This window comes from Pteropus alecto, unplaced genomic scaffold (assembly GCF_000325575.1).
Source record: "Pteropus alecto unplaced genomic scaffold, ASM32557v1 scaffold301, whole genome shotgun sequence".
NCBI lineage: Eukaryota > Metazoa > Chordata > Mammalia > Chiroptera > Pteropodidae > Pteropus > Pteropus alecto.
The window spans coordinates 1,465,823-1,493,049 of record NW_006431043.1 but is presented as its reverse complement, the minus strand read 5'-3'; the positions used below and the strand labels follow the sequence as shown (position 1 = coordinate 1,493,049).

Here is a 27,227-nt window from a genome sequence, read left to right as displayed (position 1 = left end):
AAAACAGGTACACTTTCTGAAATGACAAGGATTTATTTTACCCTCAATGACCTATCGCATTCTTTAAAAGGGGAAAAAAAAATAGGTCACTTTTCAAAAACCTGGCTTTCTCATTTTTAACTCTGTAATACACTCAAGGTACAATCCTTTCCTTTTTGAATATGCTCTTTTATGAACTAATATAAATATACTCTTCCCATCTCCAAGTTTTCTCATCTTTGTTTTCACTTAAATGCAATTCTTTGCACGATTGCTTTAGTTTAAATATTATGTTTTCCTGATGATTGAGAAATATATTTACAAAATTCAAAATATGATGAAGGAAAAGTTATCTTCCTCTGGGAAACTGGCTGAATCTATGGAAGCTCAACATGTATTTCTTATAACTATGTAATTCCTCTCTTATATATCGAATAGAAGTATGTACCTATTTTTATTTAAAGACATATACTAAATGTCCATACAGTGAATGCTAGCAGTAATATTATTACTAATACCTAAAACTAGAAACTACTCAAACAGTAGAGTAAAACTTACAGCATATTTCCCACACTGTAATATTACACAGTAATGAGTACAATCTTCAAATACAAGCAACAACATGGGTAAATCTCACAAGCATAATGTTGAACAAAGGAAGCCAGAAACACATACACAAAAATACATCATGTATGATCCCATTTATAAAAAGTACAAAAATGGGAAAAATAACCTATGCTGTCAGAAATCTGAACAGTGGTTGCCTTTGGAAGGTAAGGACTACAACAGAGCAAAAAGTGGGTTTCTGGGGGCCTGGTAACATTTTTTTCTTGAGTTATATGCTATTTTCTCTGGTGTGTTCCATTTGTGAAGAATCAGGGAGCTGTGTCCACTTATGTGTACCTTTGTAACCATGGAAACACCTTCAGGTTTCTTTTACCTACGATTATCTAAAGACATGCTAAATGCTTATAGTTACTATTTACCCAGTCTAAACCTTGAAGAACTGACTATTCTACAAAGCCAAATGCATCCTGATAACATACTTTCTGTGAAGGATCTAAGTATTCAATCGATGGCGAACATTTTAGCATTAAAGGTAACACTGAATAAATTCAGTCAGATTCTGAGTGTAAGTGCATTAGGTAAGACAGAAAAGTTTCTTGAAGACGACTACATTCTTATATAAACTATGAAGAACCCTCCTTCTGCAAGTCCTTAAAAAAGAAAGAGAATCTTGTAATGTTTCTTTGTTTTAGAAAAAGTGGGCAAAGGTTCAAAATTGCTGCTGTTGTTCTTTTTTGAGTACTAACTGCTAAATCCTACTGAAACCTCTTTGGGATGGAAATGCTTTCTTTTTTTTTTCCTACTTATAACTATAAATTGAGCTGCAATGTCCCAATAAGGCAGGGAAAGTCTCTCAAATGCAAAGTGTTTTCAAGGCAGATATCACAAGGAACATATGCCAAATCAAACAGCATCATAAAAGCTTGAATTCAATAAGAACATTCCAACTTGAAAAGTTTATTTTTAAAAAATGCTCTCAAGCCAAATGGTAAGTTTGCATACATTAAATGCTTTCAGCAATAAGAGAAAGGGTTTTGTAATTCCAATGAGTAAGATCCTTGAGCCAACAGAGAATGAATAATAATTGCAGATTCAAACACTTGCAAAGGTTCTAATTTCTTGGGAAATATTACAGATCAGTGAAAAAGACTACCTTACTATGGAACAAAAAAACTACTTACTCTAAAATAAGATGAAAAAAATTCGTTTTGAGTTTGACTTGAATAACTAGATATTCACATAAAAGAACATATCATGGACATTCAGTTTTCACCGAAAAGTGTAAAAGGAGGTACTGTTTATGCGTATTTGACCATGAACTAAGATACTGAGTTATATCTTTTTAACCTAACACCTTTCAGTGAGGAAAAAACATAGGCAACTATGTGTGTCAAATAAAAAAAAAAAATCAAAGATAAGATGTTGCAAGAGAGGCAAAAAAATATAAAATAATAAAATTCTGTATAAGTAGAAAATATCAATTGATACTTATTTATAACTTTTGATAGATTTTGAAGAATATTACAGTATGCTGGAAAAAATACAGAACTAGAAATAAGAATCTTTTCTCTCTATTTAGATTGTGTTCAACCTTCTAGACTGCTACCAAGTAGTTTAACAACATCATCCTACCTACCTACCTACCTACCTACCTACCTACCTATATACCTACATATACAGGGAAAGATTCTTATGCCTATTATTTTTGATTTCTGAAGTTTAAAAATATATATTTATACAAATCTTCACTGAATCACATTATATGATATTTTATTTTCTCATAAATCAAGAAAATAGTTTATTATCTCATTCCAACTCATTTTTTTCAGATTATTTCCTCAGAGTATTTTAGAAAAACTAATTTTTATTAGGATGCCATTGTGTGCTTGTGGTAGAAGAATGTAATACCAAAAGACAGAAGTAGAATGAATCTTCCTTGCCTTTAAGAAATTTTCATATCAATGTGTGTGTATATTTGCAGGGGAAGAGATGTTATCTATCAGAATGCATTTGGCTTCATAGAACAGTCGATTCTAAGAGGTAGAGGAAACTGGTGATAGGAAGGGAAGCTGAGGGCATGGATCAACTACAGCTCACGCCTTCCAAAAAACTAGAGGCTATCCTAATAGTCATGTAAAATCGTTCTTCCCCAATAGACTGTAACCTCCTTGAGAACACACCCTAAGTTCCATAAATTTCTATAAATCCTATATTTACCAGAAGGTCTGGCACACACTTGATGCTCAACAAGTATATGCTAGGGAAGCAGTGAATGAATTAAGGAATCGATAAAGATACACTGACAAAGGAGAAAGGATGGATAAAAAAATTTAACATGGAGTACTATTAGTTCAGGTCCTCTTGCATCAATGAAACACATTCTAGGTCAAGGGTATCTCTTTAAAAGTAGAATAAGGAGACCTTTGGAGGGGAGATAGAAAAGAGAGGGTTTTCATAAATGTGAGGCTGCTACCAGGGCATGGAAAGGGGAAGAACAGTGAGATCACCTGTATTAGGTACAGCTTGTTGATGGCTTTCAGGATTAAAAGAAAAAAAAAATCTACAAAAGATAACCAAGACCGGGGTAGGAAGCATACAGCAGTGTTATAAATGGATGATATGGAGGACGACTGGCAGAGATGAAGAGGCCAGGTAAGAATTTCTTGAGATCACACATCCACAACTGACAAAAGTTTGAGTGGTTACTGAGATGAAAAAAGTGAAAACTGAGCTGTCACAGATACATTGCAAAGAGAAGCTACAAAATGTGACGACAAGACTATGGAAGTTAATAAAGAAGCAAGGTCTCTCCAACACCACAAAGGAGAAAGATTTGTGTTTATCCTTTGCACATTTTAATTTCTGGCAACTCTTGCGATTATCTATAGCAGCAGAAACACCTCCGAGTATTTGCTAAGAGCAGTTTTTTTCAGGGTCTGTTCTAGGGACAATTTTTTTTCTTGTCACCATGGCAACACTGCCAAAATAAATTATCTGTGTAAAGTTTCATTCCTTACTTCAAACACTTTAGTGGCGAAATACTAGATAAAGGGAATCATCATATTTAAATATATATGGATTTCATTTTATATTAAAAAACTTGATGTATTCTATTTAAAGGGTCTCATGCTTTTTTTTTTTTTTTTGGTTCACTGAATAACTAATACGTGGATATTTTGCATCAGTTACCCCAAAGGCATACAGGACATTCTTCTACATTGTGTTTCTTTATATAGAGGCTAGAAAGCTAAACTATTTACCTTCCTAGACATTCTTACAGCTAAGGGTAGCTAGATATCCAATTTCTTACCGAGAAGATGCAAGCAGAAATCTTTTTGATAGAAATACCAGAAAAAGATTTTTAACATGGATAGACTTAGCTAGCATTCCCCACTATCACCCTCAGCCTTTTCATTTCTTCTTTTGTCCTTTTCCCCCATCTTTCTGGAATGTGAACACAATATCTGGCTCACTGAAATAATTCTGTGTGCATGACGATAAAATCCACAAACTAAAAAATGGCAGTACAGAAAGATAGAAGAAACTTGAATTCTTACTGGCACATCAATGCTCAAATGCCTGCTTCTGGATTTCTTTTTATATGAGAAAAATATACCTTTATCTGTTTAAGCTACTAATGGGTTTTCTGATGCTTACAGCTAAGCACATTCCCAAAACTACCCATCATATACCAGAAGTGGTATATGCAAGGATGAATATGATAAAATCTCTACTCTCGAGACATGAAAATCTAATAGTAATAGATACTATTTATTGTGTTTAATTTCTGTACGGTGATGTGGTAAGCAACTTATATAAATTACCCAGTGTAAACCTCAAAACAACACTGTGAGATAGATGCTCTTTTATATCCCCATTTTAAAGATGAGAACTTTGAATCAGAAAAGACTAATATATATGAGGTCACGTACTTGTAAACGCTGGGGCCTGATGAGAATTCAGAGAGTTGGACTCCAGAAGTAAGGGTTTAGCTATCATATTAGACTGGGAAGGAGAGAAATCAATACACAAATATTTAGAAAGTTCTAAAATAAAATATATTAATAATAAAGGAGTAAAATGTTTTAAAGATTTTAGAAGTTATGGGGGATATTGTCTAATGTAAAAAGACTAAAATAAAGGAGGATAATAGATTCTATTGTGATTACTGAAAGAATACCAATCTTTCATTCTGAAAACTTTACAAATGTCTATAATTTGCTGCTATTATAATTTTTTTTTTTTGCTAGTTTGACTGATGAACCAAATCATGCCTTATCAACTAAGGGAGGCAGTATAACATCAAGTTGACAAACTGAAGTTGTGGCATCAGATAGACTTGGGTTTATATCTAAGCTCTGCCACTGATTAACCTATAAAATTGGCTTCAATTTCTTCTTTTGAAAATGAGAATTAGAACTTTGCTATATAGCAATTTCGTTATAAGCACTAAATAAGCTAACTTCCATAAAGTGTTTTGCAAACTGCTTGTCAAATTTTAAGCTTTTTACAATCACTACCTATAACATAATTATTAATAGTCAAACATATTGTTTTATCATCCAAACATAAACAAATTTATGGCCTTCAGACTTTGAAGGATATAAGCTTAGTTTTTACCTGTGCCCTAAGTTTGTATACATATGAAAAATCTTAATGTTTTCAATATTTATTGATTAAAAATCTTCCTAGAATAACAGCTAATACTATAATATGTTAAAGTTTGAAGAACATTATTAAATATATAAGAAGAATATCTCTGTCCTTACAAAGTTTCCACTGTAAAAGAAAAAATAAACTAAACTTGTTTAGCCTTTTTTCCACTTTAAAATACAAATAACTAACACTATTTTATAAGCCCTTTTTTAATACGACTTTAGTATGTGGAAAATGTATTCTAACATAGTGCTTCTCAAAATTTCAAGTGCATTCCAATGACCTGGGGATCCTGTTGAATAGCAGATTCTGATTCAAGGTCTGGAGAAGGGTCGGAGGTTGTGCATTTCTAACAAGTCCCCAGGTGATGTCCAAGCTGCTGGTCCACAAACTTTTATTTTTTTATCTATTTAAAAAAAAATTTTTGGTGACATTGGATAAAGAAGCTGTGGTACATACATACAATGGAATATTACTCAGTCATAAGAAGAGATGAAATACTGCCATTTGCGACAACATGGATAGACCTCGAGATAATCATGCTAAGCGAAATAAGCCAGACAGAAAAAGTTTTCAATCCCATGATATCACTTATATGTGGGATATAAACCTAAAAGCAACAAATGAACAGGACAAACAAACAGAGACTCATGGAGTATAGACTAGTGGTTGGTTACCAGAAGGTAGAGGGGAGGAGGAATGGGGGTGGTAGACAGGGTAAAGGAGGTCAAATAAGTAGTGACAGATTTTTTTTTTTTTTGAGTAACAAGCCTTTAATATGAAACTTGACCATGATTTTTTTAAATTTATTGGGATAATATTGGTTAATACAATTATATAATTTTCAGGTGTAAATTATAATTTGACATCTATATATTCTATTGTGTGTTTACCACCCAAAGTCCAGTTCCCTTCATCTACCATATGTTTGATCCCCTTTACCCACCTCACCTGCCCCCTCCCCCTATATTTGACCCTCCCTTAACCATCTACCTACCCTCTCCTCCCACACCTCCTAAAGAAGCTGTGGTACATTGGAATATTGTGATACAATGGAATATTACTCAGCCATAAGAAGAGATGAAATACTGCCATTTGCAACAACATGGATGGACCTCGAGATAATCATGCTAAAGTCATAAACTTTTTAAGTGATGATACATTATAACACTTTAAAAGTGATGAATTCATACCTAAGGTAACTAGAATAATTTAAAAATACATGTTTGAACTACAACAACAAGAAAAAAATGGAGGGGACACAGGATGAAAGTGGAAGATGCAAGACAGAAGAAAAGGAGAAGAGCAAGAAAAGGTAGAGAGGTGGTAAGGGTATGGAATGTGGATGTCTAGCTGGACTCAAGGGAACCGGGCAGAGGTTTATGCGAAAGAGAAAACAGAGCATAGAGGACACAGAAAGAAGGGAAAGAATGAGGAACTGTACACTTAACTTGTACCCAGAGATGATAAACTCCTCATTAAGTACTAGTTGGACAATTCTGAAGTTTCATGACATCTTTTAAGCCTTTCTAACAGACTATAATTAACCAGAAAATTAGTATTCTTTCTAGTAAATTGGATATAGAGGTTTCAACTTCTATTTGACAAACTTTTATAAATCCATACATAGTTACATCCCAGAGCAAGAACACAGCATCTCTGCCCACAATCAAAAGAAGAGTTTAGAAGTCAGCAAGGTCATTTAAATCTAGGCCATTCGTCTCTAGTAGGTTTGCTGAGTCTATGGTCAGGTTTGAGTAAAGTGCATGATAAAGTTCACCACATCTGATCAGTTCAAAGGCATCTGCATGTAAGACATGGTGTATAATCAGTAGAGATTAAAAAATTAATGAAAATGGTTGAAAAAAAAAAACAATTGTGATATGTCCAGTCTTTTGGTGAAAGTGCTTTTGTTGACACTATTTCTGCAAGTCACAAGTTCAAAAGTCATTCGATCTTTATAATACCAATGTGAGAGATGAGCCAAAGTGTGTGTATGTTAAACTGTACAATAATTTGTAGACTCAGCCTCTGAGTACTGTGTAATAGGATGTTTACCTCAAATCAAGTGATTTTCAATGTGGATGAAACTGTCCTGGAACTGAGTACCCAATAAAGTACAGACGAGCAGGAAAGAAGAAATATGGGAATGACTGGTCTTACCTACTAGAAGGACCAGTTCATATTCATATTTGATGGAAATGCATAAGGCGCTGAAAGTTTAAACAACTCCTTGGACGCCGTAGGAATATGAACAAATGGCCTTAATAATAGATTTTTCCTCTTGCTCCTAAGTGAGAAAGCTTCAGTACCTCTTCTGTAGTTTTGGAAAAGAGACCTTATTTTGTGCATGTATTTAAGGCACTCAAATGTGTCTACATTTATTAGAGTATAAGAGTGAGAACCTTCCTTTTAGTTCCCAGAGTCCATCTCATGATCCTATGGGTTTATGATAACCTTATGAAAGAACAGTCAAAGTGGATGTAAAAGCAACAACACAATCTTTGGCAGGCGAAGCAGCTTCCCATGACATATCTATGATAATTAGTGAAAGTGAAAAAATAGTCAAAGTGTGGGTGTTCCAGTGCTTTCTCAGTCTTAGGTGGAAGTTATAGAGTATATTACTGACATTCTGACTGAATAAATTAACATATCAAAGTTACACTTAAAGATGAGCTTATTGACAAAGTTTATAGCTTAAATGAGTTGTTTAATATTTATGTTACACTGATCCCTCCTGACATAGAAATAATGGAATAAAAGGGTGTGCCCTATCATTTCCTTCTTTTTTTTTTTTTTTGGCAGAACCAATATTAGAGTTGAGTCTTCATCACCATGTCACACTTTTCTACATGGTCTCTGAATGATCTCAAATAGTTCTGAGATGACCAAATGCTTTTGAAGGTAAAGACTGAAATATCTTAGCCCTTCAGCTCATGTAAAGGTGTGCTTGATTCATTTCTTTCACCCTAACACCTTGAAAATCTTCATATATTACCTATTACAATCTATAATACATATATATTACTATATATTACATATATACTTGTTATATATTTATATACACGCATTACATACATTGCTTACATGATTTTCTTTTTAAGTCGTTTATTTTCTTCAAGGAAGTATTTTGAGAGAAGGGGTATTTTGAATTGAATATTGGCATCTGAATAAATTATTAAGAAACAATTTGTTCAAATGTCATTGGGTAAGCACAAGAAAAAACCACAGTGGGTGAATTCTCTGGGTTTCCATCAGAACAATGCTTTTTATACTTGGCAATTGTCCTTACATTACAGGCATTTTCCTCCAGAAACTGTACAGTATTTGGGGGGGAAATCACACAAAAAAATTAAATTCCTTTGGAGTTGGCATATCTATAATATATATTTACATTAATATACATAGAATAATTTTATAGCTGCCCTGGCTGCACCAATATTCCCGTCCTGGCAGAAGACTTAAATGAGCAGTTGGATTGTAAGAACACAGCTATATTTGAAGATGTTTCATTAAATTTTCTGGGTTTTTTTTTTTTAATTCACAATTAGATAAAACAACCACAGGACTGTTTTGTTTTTTGGGGTAAAGTATTGCATTGATCAGTATATTAATAGACATTGGCATTCCAGTTTCAAAGAGTTAAATATTTTTCAAGTGAATCCTAAAAAATGTTCATGGTGATAATCAAAGGGAATTAAACATTCAAAGAGTGTTGATACCACTTTCAATGTAAGAGAATTTAAGTTTGTGTTTATCATTCAATCAATCCCATTTCAAAGTGGTACAAAAAAAGCGCTTGAGGCATTTACTCATCAACTAGACAATCAAACTTTCATCAGATATATCCAGGATTTTTGGATATTATTTGTATTGCCATTATAAACAAAACAAAAACTACTCATAAAAATACAGAACATAACACTTAAATTCTCACCTCCAGGCAGGTTTCTTCGAAAGACACTAAAAGAAATGGCAAATGCAGTGTTGCCATGAATTCAAGTTACATCTGGAAGCTCACAGTATAAAAACAATTCTTTTGGGAGGGAACCATTATTCTTTGAGAAAATTGTAATATGTGTATTTTTTCTATACAAATGATTAGGGTCACCAAATAACAAAGCTCTGTGTGCTGCTTCCTACACATGGTTTACCTGGGTAAATCTTGCCAGAATTCCATTCATTTAAAACATACATATTTACTAAGCCTACAATGTGCCAGATACTATGACATGATGTGGATTAGTGAAACTGTTTCTGTCGTGGGCTTCACAACCATGAAGCATCGAGAATATCTCATAAACTGTGGTTGAAGTGTAGCTTAAACATTTGTTCTCTTTAAAATGCTAAACATTCTAGTGATTCAGTTATTCAGCCAGTATTAAAAACCACTGAATTACACCAAAGCAAAATTACCAAGAGAGGGCTTCTGCATTTGCAAAGACTATCTTCTAGAAGAAATGACTGACATGGTGAAAACCGCCTTTTTCAGTGTGACTCTAGCTGTTAACAAGAGCAGCTTAGCAAGAAAAGAAAAAAACAGCAGCCTCCTAAAATTTAGAAGAAGAAAGATAAACAAGTCTGCAAGGACAAAGAAATAAAACATTTAAGTCCTTTGCATGGAAAATAGCATCATATTTTGTTAAAATATATGATTTCCGTAACTTATTGAGGAAGCAAGACTATTTTGTTTATTCTAAAAATAAAAATAACATGATCTATAAAAAATAAAAACTTTCAGAGAAATGAATATGATATTCTCAACTAAGGTAAGGAAAATTACTCTCTTAAAGCAAAAGCCATAAAAAAGAAATGGAGTTTTCATTTAACTGAAATTAAAAATCAATGTAAATGGAGAAAGAGATACACACATACACACAAAAAAAATCTTAAAAGTAATTATCTCTCAGCAGTGAGATTAATAGTGATTTTATTTATTTTTTATTTTATCTTAGGTGTATTTTCTAAAACTTCCGAAATAGGCATTTCCATTAAGTAAAACAAAAAAATATATATAAAAATATAAAAGAAAACCAAGAAGTTGTGAACTGAGACACAGCTAAGAAACCACTCAATAACGCCACAATGCTATATCGAATGAACAGACATTCATTGCAATTTTCAGAAATGCATTACATATTTAATATTTCTAGAGAACTCATTTCTACCATATTTTAAAATGGACATATAGATACACACAAAAAAATAACATAGCTATATTTATAAGAAGTCAAATACATCCCAGCAGACTTGTAAATTTGGAACTGGTTTTACTGGTCAGTGTCCCTGAAGTGGGTATGTGTATTCATGGTACAAGATCAGTTATCCAGACTAAAGTGCAGGTGCTTAGGTTATGTGGGTGAGGTGAACTGGAAGAATGGACCAGGTGGAATAGAAATCAATCAAGATTTAGAGAAAGACTGCCATTCTATCTTTCCCTGGCTCCTCCTGATCATACTTACACATCCTGGATCAGACTCCCTGCCACCAGGTTTTCAGGGAAGGGCTAGACAGGAAACTTTGGAAAAGATCCCTCAGGGCTGGGTTAGCTGGAATTCTGGTTTTGAGTAGGACCCACAGGCCAAGCCTGGAGCCTTTGGACATGAGGCAGAGCTGTAGCATGTAATATCTTGTCAATGCTCACCAACGCAGGGAGTTTAGCTAAGAGACTTTAGTCAAATCATTCCATCTATTTGACACTCAGGTTGTTAACTACAAAATGGGAGGAATAATAGTATCCACCTAGAAAGGCTGTAGTGTGAGTTAAATGAGATGATAACTGACACAACACATTTAGGACAGTGCCTAATACATAATAAATGTTCCTTTATAGAAGGTGATCATTCTGCATTATCCCAGTCAGCATCCTGAGAACATGTCTCTCTAACATATATTTAATCTTCCAATTATTATGATTATTTATTTTTTGGCGAGGCAACCTTTGGTTGACCTCACAGATTGCAAGGATCTTGTCAGTTTACAATCCTTTATTTATTCATTCATTTATTTTTTTTTATGCCTATAGCACATGGTCTTCCTAGGTAGTCTCCCATCCAAGTACTAACCAGGCCTGACCCTGCTTAGCTTCCGAGATCAGACGGGATCGGGCTTGTTCAGGGTGGCATGGCCGTAGACTCTCCCAATTATTATTGATAACCAAGGTTACCTAATTGACCTGACTATAAAATCATTTGAAGAACTGAAGATACTATGTACAGTATGAAGAGATGGTTAAACAATTTGATATGACTGTTAAAATGATATTTTAAGCAACATGGCAGCAATGAGTGATTTAGATTCTTCACAAGAACAGATGCTCTTCAAATGGTTTCTTAACGCGAAAGCTTGACACAAAGGTTTGTTGAACGAAAGTCACTTACAACATGTTTAGGATTAATCTTAGTGCCCGACACTATCAGAAAAACTAGTTAAATGTTTACCCTTTCCTAAAACTTACATCTTCAAGTTGTGATTCTCACTACCAGTTAACATTAGAACTAAAAAATGGAAACTTCCCATTGACCAAGAACCTTACTTTAGCATGAATTAAACCAAATATGCCATTATTACTGGCTGATGAAATATAGTTCAATTTTTCTTCTTGAAAAGATTATTTCACTTTTGGTAAATCAATTAGATGTAATAATGCTTTACTTATTATATTAATTAATACAATATTATAATTTTTAAAAATTTAAATGATTACCCTCTATTTATGGAAAGTCTAGATCTTCATTTATAAAAGTATTATAAACTTTCCTTTTAAAATATATTTTGAAAATACATTTAAAAAATGAGAGTCAATTTAAAGAAAGATATTAAGTATATAAAGCATGGGTAAAACATCAACATGACAGACATAGGCTGGGGCAAACTTAAGTTTGGAAAACAATGTACAATCTTATATTTTTACTCAGGAGGTGAAAACAATATAATAGGTTCTTAATTTATAATTTAATTCTTCTTTCAAATGAGCCATGGTATTCAAACAACATGTTTGTTTGCATAGAGTCTTATTGTGTAAATGTTTTAGATGAGAAGACTTGGTCTTTACTATCCTCAAATAAATACTTATGTTGCATAGCAATAATTACAATTTGTAATTTGGAAGTGCCGCCTAGAACTCTCAAGATATAAAGCGAGTGATAAAATTAATTAAAGCGAGAGGGAAGGAAATTAGTAAAATAAAAATGTTACTTTTTTGACACAGAATTTTTTATCTGCAATGACTATTCAAAAACTATATTACGAATGCACAACTATTAACATAAATTATATATAACACAAGAATTCCTTGAATCAATTATTTTGTATATATTTTTTACAATCTTTGAGGAAATCTAAGCAAAAAATGGATCTGAATTTCCTGCATGTCAAGATCCTTATTCTTTTGCACACTCTCAATATTCAAAAACAAAAGCAGTGGAAACTAATTACTTCATTAAGTTTTAGCTCCATTTTAGGTAGACAAATTTGAAATGTTAATTGTTTTTAAGTTATTGCACTTCTGAGCCCCTTAATAGTCATATTATTCAAAATTATATACGTTTCCCGTATATTTTCTGAATCGCACATAAATACAAGGCACATGTTTATTTAATAATTTATCTTTCAAAATGATCACAAACTTTTACAACTTATTTTATAGGACACATATTTTAATATTCTTTAAAAGCAAACAAAGAAACTAAGACAGACACAATCAAATGTTTTATTCTTGCCTCAAAGCAGCCAAAATTTGTCTTTCGCACTATGGGTTATAATATCTGGATGTAGAATTGTTTCAGCTCAACTGAGAAGAGTCCTGTTCTTTATGCTTTTCCTATTCTAAGTCTGCCTGGGAATCACAAAACCACTGGGATTGGGAGGGGTGAGAAACTAAGACATAATTAACATACTGAAAAAAAGAAAATGCTATCTGTTCTGGTAAAATAAACCCTCCTGTATGACACCTATTTGTCCATAGGTAGACAAAACCCAACTACTGTGAAAATATATAAGAAAAGCTCATCATCTAGCACAAAGTAGAAGGTTGTTGATGATGCGTATGAGCATATCTATATGCATTATGTTTATATGTGTATGGTATATGCATCATGTATCGGTCTGCATTCAAGAACAAAGCACATGGCAAATAGCATCTGTTCCTTTAATAAGCTTCTATTCACCTGTTCCAAACTGCTAAACTCTCACCTTTACTGACATTCTAAACAAGCTGTGGTCAGTGCCATTTCTTAGAAGCCAATAGATGGCATTGTTGCATCAGGCAGCTCTGTCCTGCCTTGAATGCCAGATTTTCCAACATTATCCAGGTCTCTGTGAATTTCTCCAACATCTTTTTATAAATCGTTTGAAAATACTTGTAGAGAAAGTTCTCAGTCTCTATGATTTTGAGTTGCTTTTCCACTAAAAGTAGAGAAGAACTGGGTTATTTCCTTCCTGAGTTATGTAAAAGTCACAGGATCAAATCTTTCAACCTTTAACATATTCTAATTTTCTACCTTATTCCTTTCATTTTATTTAAACCCTAAGCACAATCTTTGTACTAGATATACAGGAGAGTTCTTGCTTTCAACAGTCAGGATTCTGACAGAACAGCAGCCAATTCTATAATGCTGCAGATCGTTCAGGCTCAAAACCCATTTCTGTTGAATTAAATGTAGTTATCTTTGAAAGCAAATGTATGGTCAACATTTTTGGTCATTTTTGCTTTAATGAAAGCAAAATATCTTCTTTTCCTCTTTACATATAAAATCAGATTATATAAGTATGTAAGTTTCAAAAGTCATCAAACCTTTAAAGGGTTGTATTCTCATTAATTAAATGGAAAAATTTTCCTCTTAGTTTTGAGCTTTATAATAAAGTATTTAAGGGTTTCTCCTACTTGCATTGCTTTCTTCTTAAGGGTATAATTTTTGGGGGGCGGGGCGGAGTTTTCCAATAGTCTAAGGTAGTGGTGGACAAGCAAAAAAATATGATGAGAATTTATGGAATTAAAAACTCTTTTTAACAAATCTCCCTATTTCTTTTAAGCGTTCAAACCAACTTAAGTCAATCTTCTTTCGAACCATCTAGTGGCCTAATTAATAGGAGGTATTTACTGAATAGTAAGAGCTAAAATAGATGCAGGAAAAAAAAACTGAGAAATAAGGAGCCTTAGGTATGCACCTCAAATGTTATAGAATGCAGTAGAGTCAAGATCAAATGTAAGCCACTTAATAACAGTTGTACTTTCATAGTGACTGGTCCTGTTGACACCTAGCCTCAAAACTTAAATAATACAAAAGCTTCCATCCCCCTGGGATGAAATAAGTAAAAAAAAAAAAAAATCTCAGAAAACAAAGCCACATAATTTGTTTTGAACATGTGAAACTGAACCATATGGGTTTCTCCTCATTTTCCGGCACAGCAATTCACTATCAACTTAAGACAAAACAGGAAGTACAGAAAAGCAGAAAGAAGCTGCCCTTCATATGTATATATATATTCATATTTCTCTACCTTCAATTAGAAAAACTAATGATAACTATGAAGAACATTAAAAAAAATGATTTCAAATTTAAATTACATGTTCGAATAATAACTCTATGACTACCTGCCTACCTGTTTTTCTACCCTTTCCTCTGCTTCCCTCTTTACTGCTCCCACCCCATGCAGAATAACCTGAAAAAATAACCAGTTAAAACAAAATGATCCAAATAAGAACATTAATAAAATGCAGGTGTACTTCTAGGACAAAAGGCATCAATATCAATTTGCTTACAGGTAACACTGATCCGATTTCCTCCAGGGTACAAACATTTTTCCCTGACAACTGGTGAACATTGAAGCATGACATGCTGAAGTCTATAGAGAATAATAGTAGTAGCTAAAATTTTCTGGGCCACAAAAAGAACAGATTACAATGCAGTCTATGGTATTTATTCATAAAGATATTTTATAATCGCTTGTTACAATAAATGTAGTTGTTTAGGGAATTATCTTTATTTCATTTGCGAAGAACTATGTGTTATTTGGTAGTTACTTAGACTCTACTTCTGAAGACAACTAGAATTTCCTACAATAACCTGGTATTTTCTTAAAGTTGCAAAAAACTGCAGTTAAATATAAACATTTACTTTTCAGTCACTTTGTAATATACCCCAAGCCAGACTTGTATAGTGAAAGCAAATATATGATTGAACATTCCCCACATAATTTAAAATTTAAAAAAGACATTTTTTTTCTTGAGTTATCTTAAATTGTCTGATTTTCCTACAAAATTGCCATAACCTTTTGATAACATTGATTACAATAATGAGGCCAATATACTTTGGACAATATTACTACGTACAGAGTGTTGAAAAGCAGACATAATGTGCATGCATTTTAATAGCTTTATGGAAGATCCACGCAAGGAGAAAGTGCTATGAAGACTTTTTGAACTTAAAAATAAAACCATCAGATGTAACTGACCAATTTATAATGTGAAAACATATATACGAGAGGGGAAACATTATAGAAACATTTGATGTTTTTCTTTACATTTTTCTCTAGACCAGGGTTGCCCAACCCCTGGGCCACCAACTGGTATCTGTTAGGAACTGGGCCACACAGCAGTAGGTGAGTGGTGGGTGAGTGAGCAAAGCTTCATCTGTACTTGCATTTGCTCCCCAGCACTAGCATCGCCACCTTAGCTTCACCTCAGATCATCAGGCATTAGATTCTCATAGGAGCACCAGTCCCGGTGCCAAAAAGGTTGGGGACCACTGATCTGGTGTATCGGTTTGTTTACTCAATCATTTGTTAGTCAATATATTGAAAAAACAAACTCAATATGACAAAAGTATTCATACTTTTATATAGCAACAAACCCTGGGTGTCTATGATGTTGATTTGTGATGTAATCTGTTTTAATATTTATAGTTAGTTTAGATAAAATGGTTTCTTCTATAATAGCCTAGAAATCATCTTCGATAATGGCATTACTTTATATTAATAGCTTTCCTCTAGATTTCTTGAGACAGCACGTTTAGAGGCCAATTTTCCCTGACAATTCAGGAACTTCATACCACTCTCAACTACTTCTGGGGTATCCACTACTGTTTAGGTAGCACTCTTTATGGACACATATTTCATTTATTAAACTAAAATCTACTTCCCATAGCTTTCATACTTTCAAGTCCAACTTTCAAACTCGCTAAACGCTAGAGCTGTTTCACTGCTGACCTTCTGAATATTTCAGAACAGCCATCATATTTCCCCTAAATATTCTTTCTTTCCTTAGGTTATTTAAGTATTCCTCGCATGGTATGGTATGGTATCAAGACTCTTCACCATTTACATCACTCTTCCCAGGACATTTTGTATCTTGTCAACATGTTTTTATAATTTCAATCTCTTATTTCGTAAAGTAGCACCTGACGCCAAAATAATCAAGTTATGATTGGATTAGAGATCACAAATAACAGTATTAAGAACCCAGAAAACACAGAATCTGAGCAAATTAGGTGGGGATAAAAGGGAGAAAAAGGGAAAAGAGGAAGGAAGAAGTGGTCAAGACAGCACACAAAAAAACACCTGGTATGTGTATCAAGTCTTTGTTGAGACATTGCATGACATTTGACTTTATCAGAAATATGAACCCAGTTCTACCTTGAGATTCCCAGATAAAAAGGACTTAATACTGTCATATGGGTGTCTAACAGGGCTTCATAACTTATTCTTTGGAAATAATATTTTTCTTTTTTTCTAAGGACCTTCATAATCTGGTGTAAGAGACATGGACTGAGTCAGCCAGAGCCCAGGAGAGTTAATCAGAGTAAACCCGGGGATGCTCACAAAGTCAGAGCATAAAATCTCAGGGAATAAACTACAAATATGATGCTGAACTTTGATTTTTACTCGCTCCTGTGTTTGTGCTTAAAGCAAATATTTTAGGATGAAAATCAACTCACTAAGCAATTAGAAATATTAATATAGAGTGAGAGTGACTCTTAACTATTGTGTATTTTGTTCTGTGCTCAGACTACAAGAAACTTGGGAAAGTCAGTAAATCTCTCTGCAGAATGATGGAATGGTGCACTGGTGGCTACCAGGCTGCATTGGGCTCAGTGACTGATGTTTTCTCTGGAGCCCGACTAACATTTTATCTTTAAAAATTTTAATTAATTCTCAATTATTTGATAATTTGGAGGTTTCACTTTCCAAATACTTAATAATCTGGAGGTTTCGCTTATGAATCCAGATTTCAGATTCTTTACAAACTTGGACGATGTGATAACATTGAGGCAGCACTGCTGGAGGGCCACAGTCAGCTGGGGTTTACTTGCCACATGTAGATGGGCTATAAGTTCTCCAGTTTATCATCTATCCTCTCCAGTTTGCCATATTGTCCGCCCACCCTTGTTATGCACCATACTATATACAAACATTTCTGTTTGGCCACTGTAGATATTTGAGTGATGTAAACCATCAATGCTTCTAAGTCTTTCTCTGGAACATTGACATTCAATTCCATGCACACACCCTGATTTTAACAACAACCATATACTTACTGACTGTGCAACTTGGGTGGACTAACTCTTCTGCCCTGAATTTCCCTAACTGGAGAACTAAACTGATAATAGTACATACTTCCATTTTTGTGAGAAATAGTTCATACATACAAAAAATTTTAGAGAGATGTTTGACATGCAGTAGGCCAGACATTAGTGTTAGCTAATTTTAGTGTTAGTTAATATTCTTTTTTCCTTCTTTTTGTTTTCATTATCATCATCATCATCATCATCCTCACTGCTACTGCTATAGTTCTTTTAATATACACAATTCCCAGCTGCCCGTTTATAATTTCACCCTTTTGCACATCTGATCAAAGCACATCCAGCTTATCTAGATTAATTCTGAAATGTTCAAGTTCTATAGAATACAACATTATAGGTATGTTATATAGTTATGTTATATTTAATAGATATTTTCATTTTAAAATTCTATTACAATTCTATTAGTCTACTCTAATAGAATTCTATTATTTCACTACTAACATTAAGCTTCTCAAGTGCACTGCCCTTATTTATATATGTATCCCTTTAATTTAAGTGGAATCTCAATTGAAAAAATAAATGGTCACTGGCTTTCATCAGAACACCAGATAATGTGCTCAATATGAAAATAAGCCACCATTCTCTGTTTTTCTTTTAATTTTATAAACTTAACTGTTGGGACTCCCTAGGTGTTTGTTAAACTAATACAAAAGTAAAAATTCTCATGTATGAATATCCTAAAAAGACATTCTATCGATTTAAAAGCCTTACATTGAAGAAGATAGCCCAATTCTTTTGTTAAGTTGCATATTTTCCAAAGGAGATATCTTAATTTTAGAACCTAGGTCTAGTCATTTCTATAAAATGCGACTATTCGGTTACCCTGAGCCTCACAAGCTCTCTCACTGGTTGTCAAACTATTTTAACAGTTAAATTAGTTTTATTTCATTGATAAAATTTATACCTCTAATCATTCAAAGGCTATTTCATCCTCGATTTTGTTCTATAAATAATCTAATGACAACTTGATTATCTATTGCATACCCCTTTTTATTAAATTGGCAGGTACAGATTTTTTTAAAAATATTATTTTCCCATGGCTCGGGAGAGCAGCATTGGTAATGAAATGTGTAGTCATGTCCCAATTTCAGTGTTCCCATGATGAAGTCAGCACATAATAGCTCAAACAGAAGCAAGTGCTGAGATGCAAGCCTGTCAAAGGCTAAACCAGGGATTATCTCAGCGATGTGCCCATCCCTTTGAAGAAGGCTCCCTTTGGTGGCTTTTCAAGCAGTTGCTTGGCTACCTGTTTTCCAAAAAGATGAATCTGTCTGGTCTCTCTCTTTCTCTCTGAAGACATAAGTACTACCTTAGAAGGTTTTACCACTAACTTTCTTTGTTTTCATATAAATTTTGTCTATTGTTCCTGAAAAAAAATTCTTAGGATGTTTTTTGTATATAACCTTTATCTGAATCACTATACTCTACATATTCATCACAGGACAGGGTTATAATTTTCTTTACTATTAGCTAGTACTAACCAACTTGTTATTCATTAAGAACATAAGAAAATATTTAGTACAAGCCTCTCTTCTCATAAATTACTATGGTAACAAGGGAGTTTAAGGGGTCTCCCCAAGTTCCCTTGGCTAATTGGTGGCAAGGCAAGTCCTCAAACTTTGTAGCACACACCATGCTGGCCACTGCTGCATAGATTTGGAGCGTTGAATAAAAATGTGCCAAGCAGTGACATTCCATCTGTTTAGGTATATGCTTCTATATTTGACTTGGGCAGCCCCTCACTTTGATGCAGGCTATGAATATGTTTAGGAATTTATTACAGTACCATGATCTCCTATGCCTTATTACTGCATGCTAAATGGGTTTCTAATTTGGTCAACCAGGATTGGCTGGGCTGGCGCTTTCACTATCAGGGCTTGCTGATGTAAGCCATATTTGTTAAGGAGAGTGCTTCTTCTGATATTTAGAGTGTTATTCCCTGAAATTTTCATGAAGTTAAATTTGGATATATGTATCAGTAGTATATAAAGAAATAAATGCAAGTTTTTTTCAATAATATTTGCATCATTCTCAAAACAAGTTGTCACCCTGTATCTACTTGCCAGTTTCCTTTAATTGATTTCCATGTTAGTAAGCAAATGCAAATCAAAATCTCCCTGAGAAAGTGATACACAGCATGCACAAATACAAGAACAGTGATTATATAATAGTCATATTCTTGCATATCTATAGGAGATTTAACACTATGTTAGGCACATAGAGATGGCTTTAATATATAACTGTGGAAAGGATATTTGTGTGTACATATCAACAATGTAAAGGAAAAGATGTTATATTCTCTTAGTCCCAGATCAATTGTGCTGAAGCTCTGAGAATTCAGAGAGATATTTATTCCCATAACTGCAAAGAAAAATCAGGATGAGAACATTAGGTAGACAATCGTACAGCTTTGTTGATGGCTGTGTACTGTCTCATGACACCTGTCACAATTTTTATACATGGCAGAACAGGGTTCTAGGTGTAGGTAAAAGCCAATTGACCAAAATGTCATGTTCTTTGGGTATTTGATTTCACCTAGACAGACTCTATAGCCCTCCAGAAGTATGCCACTGAATGGCTTATAGAATTTTCAATTAGGGTATATGGTTGCTCAAAGCCAGACAATGATTTGGTTTCAACTGAGTGATAGGTAATAACTGCAATATGGCTGGTTTGCCCCAAAGTATCTTTTTACCAGAGTATACTTTAACCTTATCCTGTAAATGTTTACTGGTTATATATTTTACTAGGTTAAATTCAGCAAAAACTACTACAACTTTATTGAAAATGTTCTGAGTTTTTAAATGTTATTTTGGATTTTCTGCACAATATCTAAACCTGAACAAATGATTACACAGTCACCCTTTGTTCATGAGGACATTATGAACAGCTGAAATATTGTGGTAAAAGTCAGAGGCTGATAATTATACCACATTTCCAAGTAACCTTCACTTAGAAATGACTTCTAACAGTAAGATCATAAAAGGACTAAGATTCAAAATTATATATATGACTGTGACATTGTGAAATCAACATTTTATTGCCAGAGGCTCATGTTAATGGCTGTTTAGCAACATCTCATTATGAACACATTGATGATAGCATGGTAATCAAGAATTGAAAGTTTGGCAAAGCTTGTTACAGAAATTCTGTTTCATATCTTCTTCTTTCAAATATCTTATAAGAGCTCTTATAAAGATATGATTTTGCAAAAGAGTAGGTAGTCTATACTCTGGATTTCTACAATAGATCTTCTACCATCTACTTGGACTCTTTAAAACAGAGTTGAGCCACATGACTGACAGTAGAAGGCAATGACATACTAGATCTACTTCCTAAATGATAAGAGTATAGATGAGGCCATGGAGATGTAGAGTACAGCATAGGGGACATAGTCAGTGTTATTGCAATGGTTGTGTGTAGTGCCAGGTGGGTACTAGACTAATCGGGGGGATCACTTCATAAATTATATAAATGTCTAACCATTACGCTGTATACCTGAAACTAATATAAAATAATATTGAATGTCAACTCTAACTGAAAAATAAACATTAAGAAAAAGAATATAGGTGGTTTGAAATTCTTCAGAGATCGATGGAGCTTCTAAAATTAGAACTAAACAATTTAACACCAGAGTAATAATCTTTTCAATTCGTGTGTCATTCCTAATTGCAGCGCCATTCTCTGAAACAGCATAAAGACAATCGATGACTCAAAGAAATTAACAACTTCCTCCTAAAAAGTGAGCTATATTGATCAGAAAAATCTACTGTGTTTCTTCTAATGTCCTTCTCTAGGGAACAAAAAAAAAAAAGTCTGCTGGTCCCTTGGATAATATAGATTAACTCTTATACTAAGTAAGCAGGATATTAGGGCAGAAAGTATTTGCTCTGAAGAAGAAAAATTGAGAGGAAGCAAAGTATCCTTTGAGTGCAATGTAAGTACTTTTTTATGTTCTGTTTTAAATGACTTTTTCTGTGATTTTAGCTGAAAAATAATGTTAAGAACTTTCTGCATGCATTTATATCAGAACCCACCTTTCCTTCCATCCTTCCTCCTTCCTGCTTCAGATAAAGATGAACCCTTGTCTCATTTATAGATCAAAGCCATCTACTCCTTCTTTGCTCTTAATCTGATTTCTCTATTTTTTTTTTTTCAGGTAAAGTTTCTACCATGTTATAAACAACCTGCCCTCCACTGTATATAAACATGCTTAAATACTTAGCACAGAAAACAAAAACTAAACCATGCAATAAAAAACCTAAAACAAATAATAAAGACTCTGAACACCATCTCTCTTTTCTTCACTATGAGGGCTCTTGGAAGAATTGTTCATAGTTGTTTTATTGGCCTCGTTGTCTTTTTCTCTAAGTAGCTTTCATTTATTTGCATATCGTTACTGAACAAGCTCTCAGCAAAGGCGTTCATAACTTAATTTTCAAATCGAATGGACTCTTTCACTTTCACCTTACTTGAATTCTGTGGAACACTAGGCCTTTCTCGAATCTCACCTTTACATTTAGGGAAAAACAGGTTTTTCCCTTATTGTTTTTCTGCCTTCACTATTCCTTCTCATTCTCCTTTTTTTGGGCTTTTCCCTCAGCTGGTCCACTAAATATCGGTATGAATGCCAATGGATGCTTTTTCTTAATCTCTGTCTTTTTCTCAAATCATATCTCCTGTAGACAACCAATAATTTCACTACTGCCTACATGTGGATAACCCATGTGCCCAACCCACATCTGTTCTTGAAGCTTCAGATCCATGTGTCCAACTTCCTCTTAAATATCTTCACTGAAGTGTTCTCAGACAACTCAGAATCAAATATCCCAATTTCATTTATTACCTTCTCTCCAAATGAACTACTTTTACTTCTACTTTCTCAGTGACATCACCATACATCTAAGCCAAAAATCTGAGAACTATCCATTATTTCACCTTTTCCCTTATTCTCATATAAAATGGATAATCACATTAAAAATGAAAATTGAGAGGAATGAAAAGTTTGTATAGTTTTCTCAGATTGTTCATTGGCTCTTTCATTTTCTCTTTTCAAATATTTATCATATGATACTATAGTTATTGATGTCTGATAAAATTAATACTTAGATTTCAATCTAAGGTCACATAATAATACCTACTTCATTGGGTTGCTGTAATCACAAAATAGAATAATACAAGTAAGAATTAGCAGGATGTGTGTCACACAGAACATGTCCAATGAATGTTGGTTATTATTAACTTATTATTAATACATTGATTTTGTTGCTTTCTTCACATTAGTGCTGGAGTAATCTTTCTCAAATAAAAAAATTAAGTCATCTTCTTATTTCATGCATTTTCAATAGCCCTCTAGTACTTAACAAAATCATATCCAAAAATCTTAAAAAAATGGCAAAAAAAAAATGCTGCTATTGATGATTAGGCATTTGCTTTTTGCCCCAGTCTTCTCCTTTGCAGCCATCTGAACAGAAATAATTATTTTTATACCAAGAAGATTTAAACTTCCCAGACTTCCTTACACTGTTCCCTCATTCTAGAATTATGCACCCTCTACGTACGTGCACACTTATATACACATGCACACACGCATACACATACACAAATACCAAATACTCCCCCACACATCACCTATCATTCTGGTTACCTAATAAACATAATTAAAACTTGGCTCACCCTGAGTGATCTTTGTCCCACCAACTCATATAAAATTGTGTGTCTTCTCTATACGCTACTTATATTTCAATTATAACACTTGTAAAACTCAGGGCTTCCCTATTTTACAACAATGTGAATGGTAACCCCTATGACTTATTTTCACACCCTTATTTATCTATTTGCCTCTGCCTGTTAGATGGCATGTAATAGTAGGACATGTGCTTTGTTTATCTTAGCGGTCCCCAAATTCAGCCCCATGAATAGCACATGTGTGGTCCTGAATAAATATTCAATGAATGAATAGGTAGATAATGGGTTTCTACTTCTGAAATTTTAGATTTCTGGTCATAGCACTCATGTATGGGCCATTGAACAACAGGAAAAAAAATAACCGTGGTCCAGAAAAACCTATGAGAATCATCAATTCATTCTGACCACTTATCAACAAAATTCAGTCTTCACGTATGTCATCTCTTATCTTGAGTAATAACAATCTATATCACAGCAGAACTTCTTGGTATGAATGCAAAATTCGGGTAAATATATCTTTAAATACTGAATACTTTCTTATAAAAGTAGATTTTAAATTCATTCTCATTTTCCTTTTGGAAAGTATTGCTACACTCCTCCTGAGTTCTATTTTGTAAAGGAGCTGTTAAACTACTGAGTGAATAACATGGGTTTTAAAATTATCATAATTACACATATTTACATAACAGACCACAATATCTTCAAGGGATTTTTACCATAATTACATAAAATCCCACGTATAGAGTTTCTATTCCCTTTATTCATGAACTATTTTTAATCCTCATGGTCTATACTCAGTATAAAATAAATAATAATCTATTATCTCTCCATGGAATTTTGGTAGGAAGTAAATTGTTATCATGAGTAAAATAAGTTAACACTTTGAATCTTCATGGAATAAAATGTGCTTGCGACTAGGTGACAGCTCATCTGTGAGACACTGATTCATAACTCTTATTGGCCTTCAAATCTATGTCATGACTTATTTTTTTCTGGTTAATCAAACTTATCTGGTTACAATCATATGTGATTAGGATTCTATTTGCAAGCATATGAAGAGACAAGGCCACTCTCAAATGGATGAAATATTAGTTACATACGTTCAGCTGCTTTAACTTTTTGGAACCATGATTGACAAACCTCTCTTTTTTGCATGCTGTTCATTACGTTGAAGCTCTGCAGGGTCTTAGCCTGGGATGGCTTTTCTTCTTTCTCTACATAATTCATCTACTCTTAATCCCAGCTCAGACTCTCCCATGGATTAGTCTATACCTCTGCGCTTTCCAGATTTATGAACACCACTCCCTCTTCCTAAATGTTTAATACTTCTCTAACTCAGGCACTTTAAATGTGGGATGTCTTAAACTAAACAGTATTCCTCCCCAGATTTGTCCTCTCTTGTGATTGCTCCAATATTCTCTGCTATCTCCATAAGCCATCAAACTGACTACCATGGCCTCTCAGTATATCCTGATTTGCTTCTTACTCTTTAATCTCCACTCACTTGATAGGTTTTCTTATCATTTCTTACCGGACTGTTTCAACAGTTTTTAAACTGACCTTTTTCTCCATTGGTCTTTTTCACCCAGCCAATTCTGCACACTCCCATTAGAATAACCTAATTGTGCAGTTGCTCAAAATCCTCCGTATCTGTTAAGATACAGTTTAAATTCCTTAACATGGCATTCAAGACCATTCATTACCATCTCTATATTTACCATTTTATTCGCTAATCTTAACATTTCCATCTGAGTCAAGATATCCTGAAAAGTCTTTTCACAGCCAGAACACATTACTTCTTTGCAAATTCTTTTCACATTACTTGGAGTATTCTTGCCTGTCTTTGCCCCATCAACATTAGCTGCATGGAATATCCTCAGTAATCCTTCAGGATCACCTCATCAATAACATCTTTTCAAATCCACAACATAACTACAAATGGTCTCTCCCCTTCTCTGATTTTCATTTTCCTTTCATATACTTGAACAATCTAATTTATGATGCCACAGTTTAAAAATATATTCCTCTGTCTTCTTCCATTAAAAAAAAAAAAAACATGCTTCAAAGGAGAGATAATGCTATGAATTTTTCTATGTTTCATGACTAATGAAGTTTAGACCTATGGTATATGAATAATAATGTTTGTTAATAAATGAATGAATACATGAATAAAGTGAAAACCCATCATAAAAACACTATAATCAGAGTTAGATCTCCAACTATAAAGATGAGCTTTCACAAGGAATGGGAGGGAAAAATTACTTTCCTGGTTGAAAATTATACCCAGAGATTTAAAATAAAGAGACGTTGCCTGCCATGTTATTAAAATATAGGAAAATGTACACCAGAAGAAATACTGACTTTGTGATATGCATCACATGGCTTTATGCCTTGATGGTAGTAATAACTGTTTAGAGCTAGGTATACATTGAAATTCCCTCTTATCTTTCTGAACTTTTCTCCTATGGTATCTTGGTAGATACTTCATTTTTAATGAAGGAGACTATGTACAGAAGGGCAGAAGAAGATACATTAAGAAAAAGATTATCAGCAAAATATACAATGTTAATATTGATTACTAAAATGAAGTTAGAACGTTGAAAACAATGATTATAGAAAAAGGCGAAGTATTTTCTTTTGAAAATTAGAAACTGATGGTTGCCAAAGGGTAAGGTCGTGGAGGATGGGTAAAAAAGGTGGAGAGGAATGTAGTCAGTAATATTGTAATAAGTTTGCATGATGATAGATGATTACTAGGTTTAAGGAGGTGATCACATTATAAGGTATATATAAATGTTGAGTCACTATATTGCACACCTGAAACTAATATAATATTCTATAACGACGATACTTAAATAAAAATAAAAGAAAATTAGGAAAAAAAAGAGTCACACTTTTAAGCATTTCAATGTGATTTTTAATAAATCTTTCCAACTGATTCAATCTCTTTATTCTTATTAGGCACTTCAGTAGACTTGTTTTTCACTAGATTAAATCACTTAGTAATTGTAATATTTAGATATGTTTGTTATATTTAGATGTTTGTAACATGTGAGATGTACAGTTTAAACTACACTCCAGTGAAAATAATTTTTAAAAAGCAAGATAATAGGAGTCATGATCTTTTTATTAATGATGTACCTAGAGAGAAAGGGCCCTGAAATTGATTTATCTCAGACAGATTTTTCTTCTATGAATCAGTCTTGGGTATTGCCCAACTCCAGGATTAGTACACCTATTTTTTTCTTCTTAACAACAATGAAACACATTTCAAAGTTGACTTGTGTATCCAAATATTAAGACAAAAGTCTCGTTTATATACCTTTACTATGTAGAAATTAAACAAGAACACTTCATTCTTGAAAACATATTATTCTTATACTATCATCAAGATTGGTCTAAATTTGATGAGAAAATGGCAAACCTATGCCATAAATTTGACATTTACAGTAGTGTTTTATTCTAGCATTTTCTTCAGAATTTTTAGTTTAGTTTAGAGCTAAAGAACATCTTATTCCAAGAGAAGATAATTAAGTATTCCTTCATAAGGAATGCATCATTCCTCTTTTTCAACCAAGGTAAATTCTGAGTACAGTTCTTATCCTCTTTAATCAAACTGGTACATTGCTCTTTAGAGAAATCCCTCTACTGAAGTTAGTGGGACTCACAAATGTTGTGTTTCTCTATAACATCCAGAAATATTTAGACATGGAAAACACTTTGCCTCTTGGACAATAAAAGTATTGAGTAATCTCT

General features: G+C 33.5%; 1 protein-coding gene and 1 pseudogene across 2 annotated transcripts in view; both read right to left on the bottom strand.

Annotated features, from left to right (window-relative positions):
* IL1RAPL1 (interleukin 1 receptor accessory protein like 1) overlaps window positions 1-27,227 on the bottom strand; it is a 1,242,120-nt gene that overhangs the window by 762,723 nt on the left and 452,170 nt on the right. The window lies entirely within an intron of this gene.
* LOC112485511 lies at window positions 11,219-11,337 on the bottom strand (annotated as a pseudogene).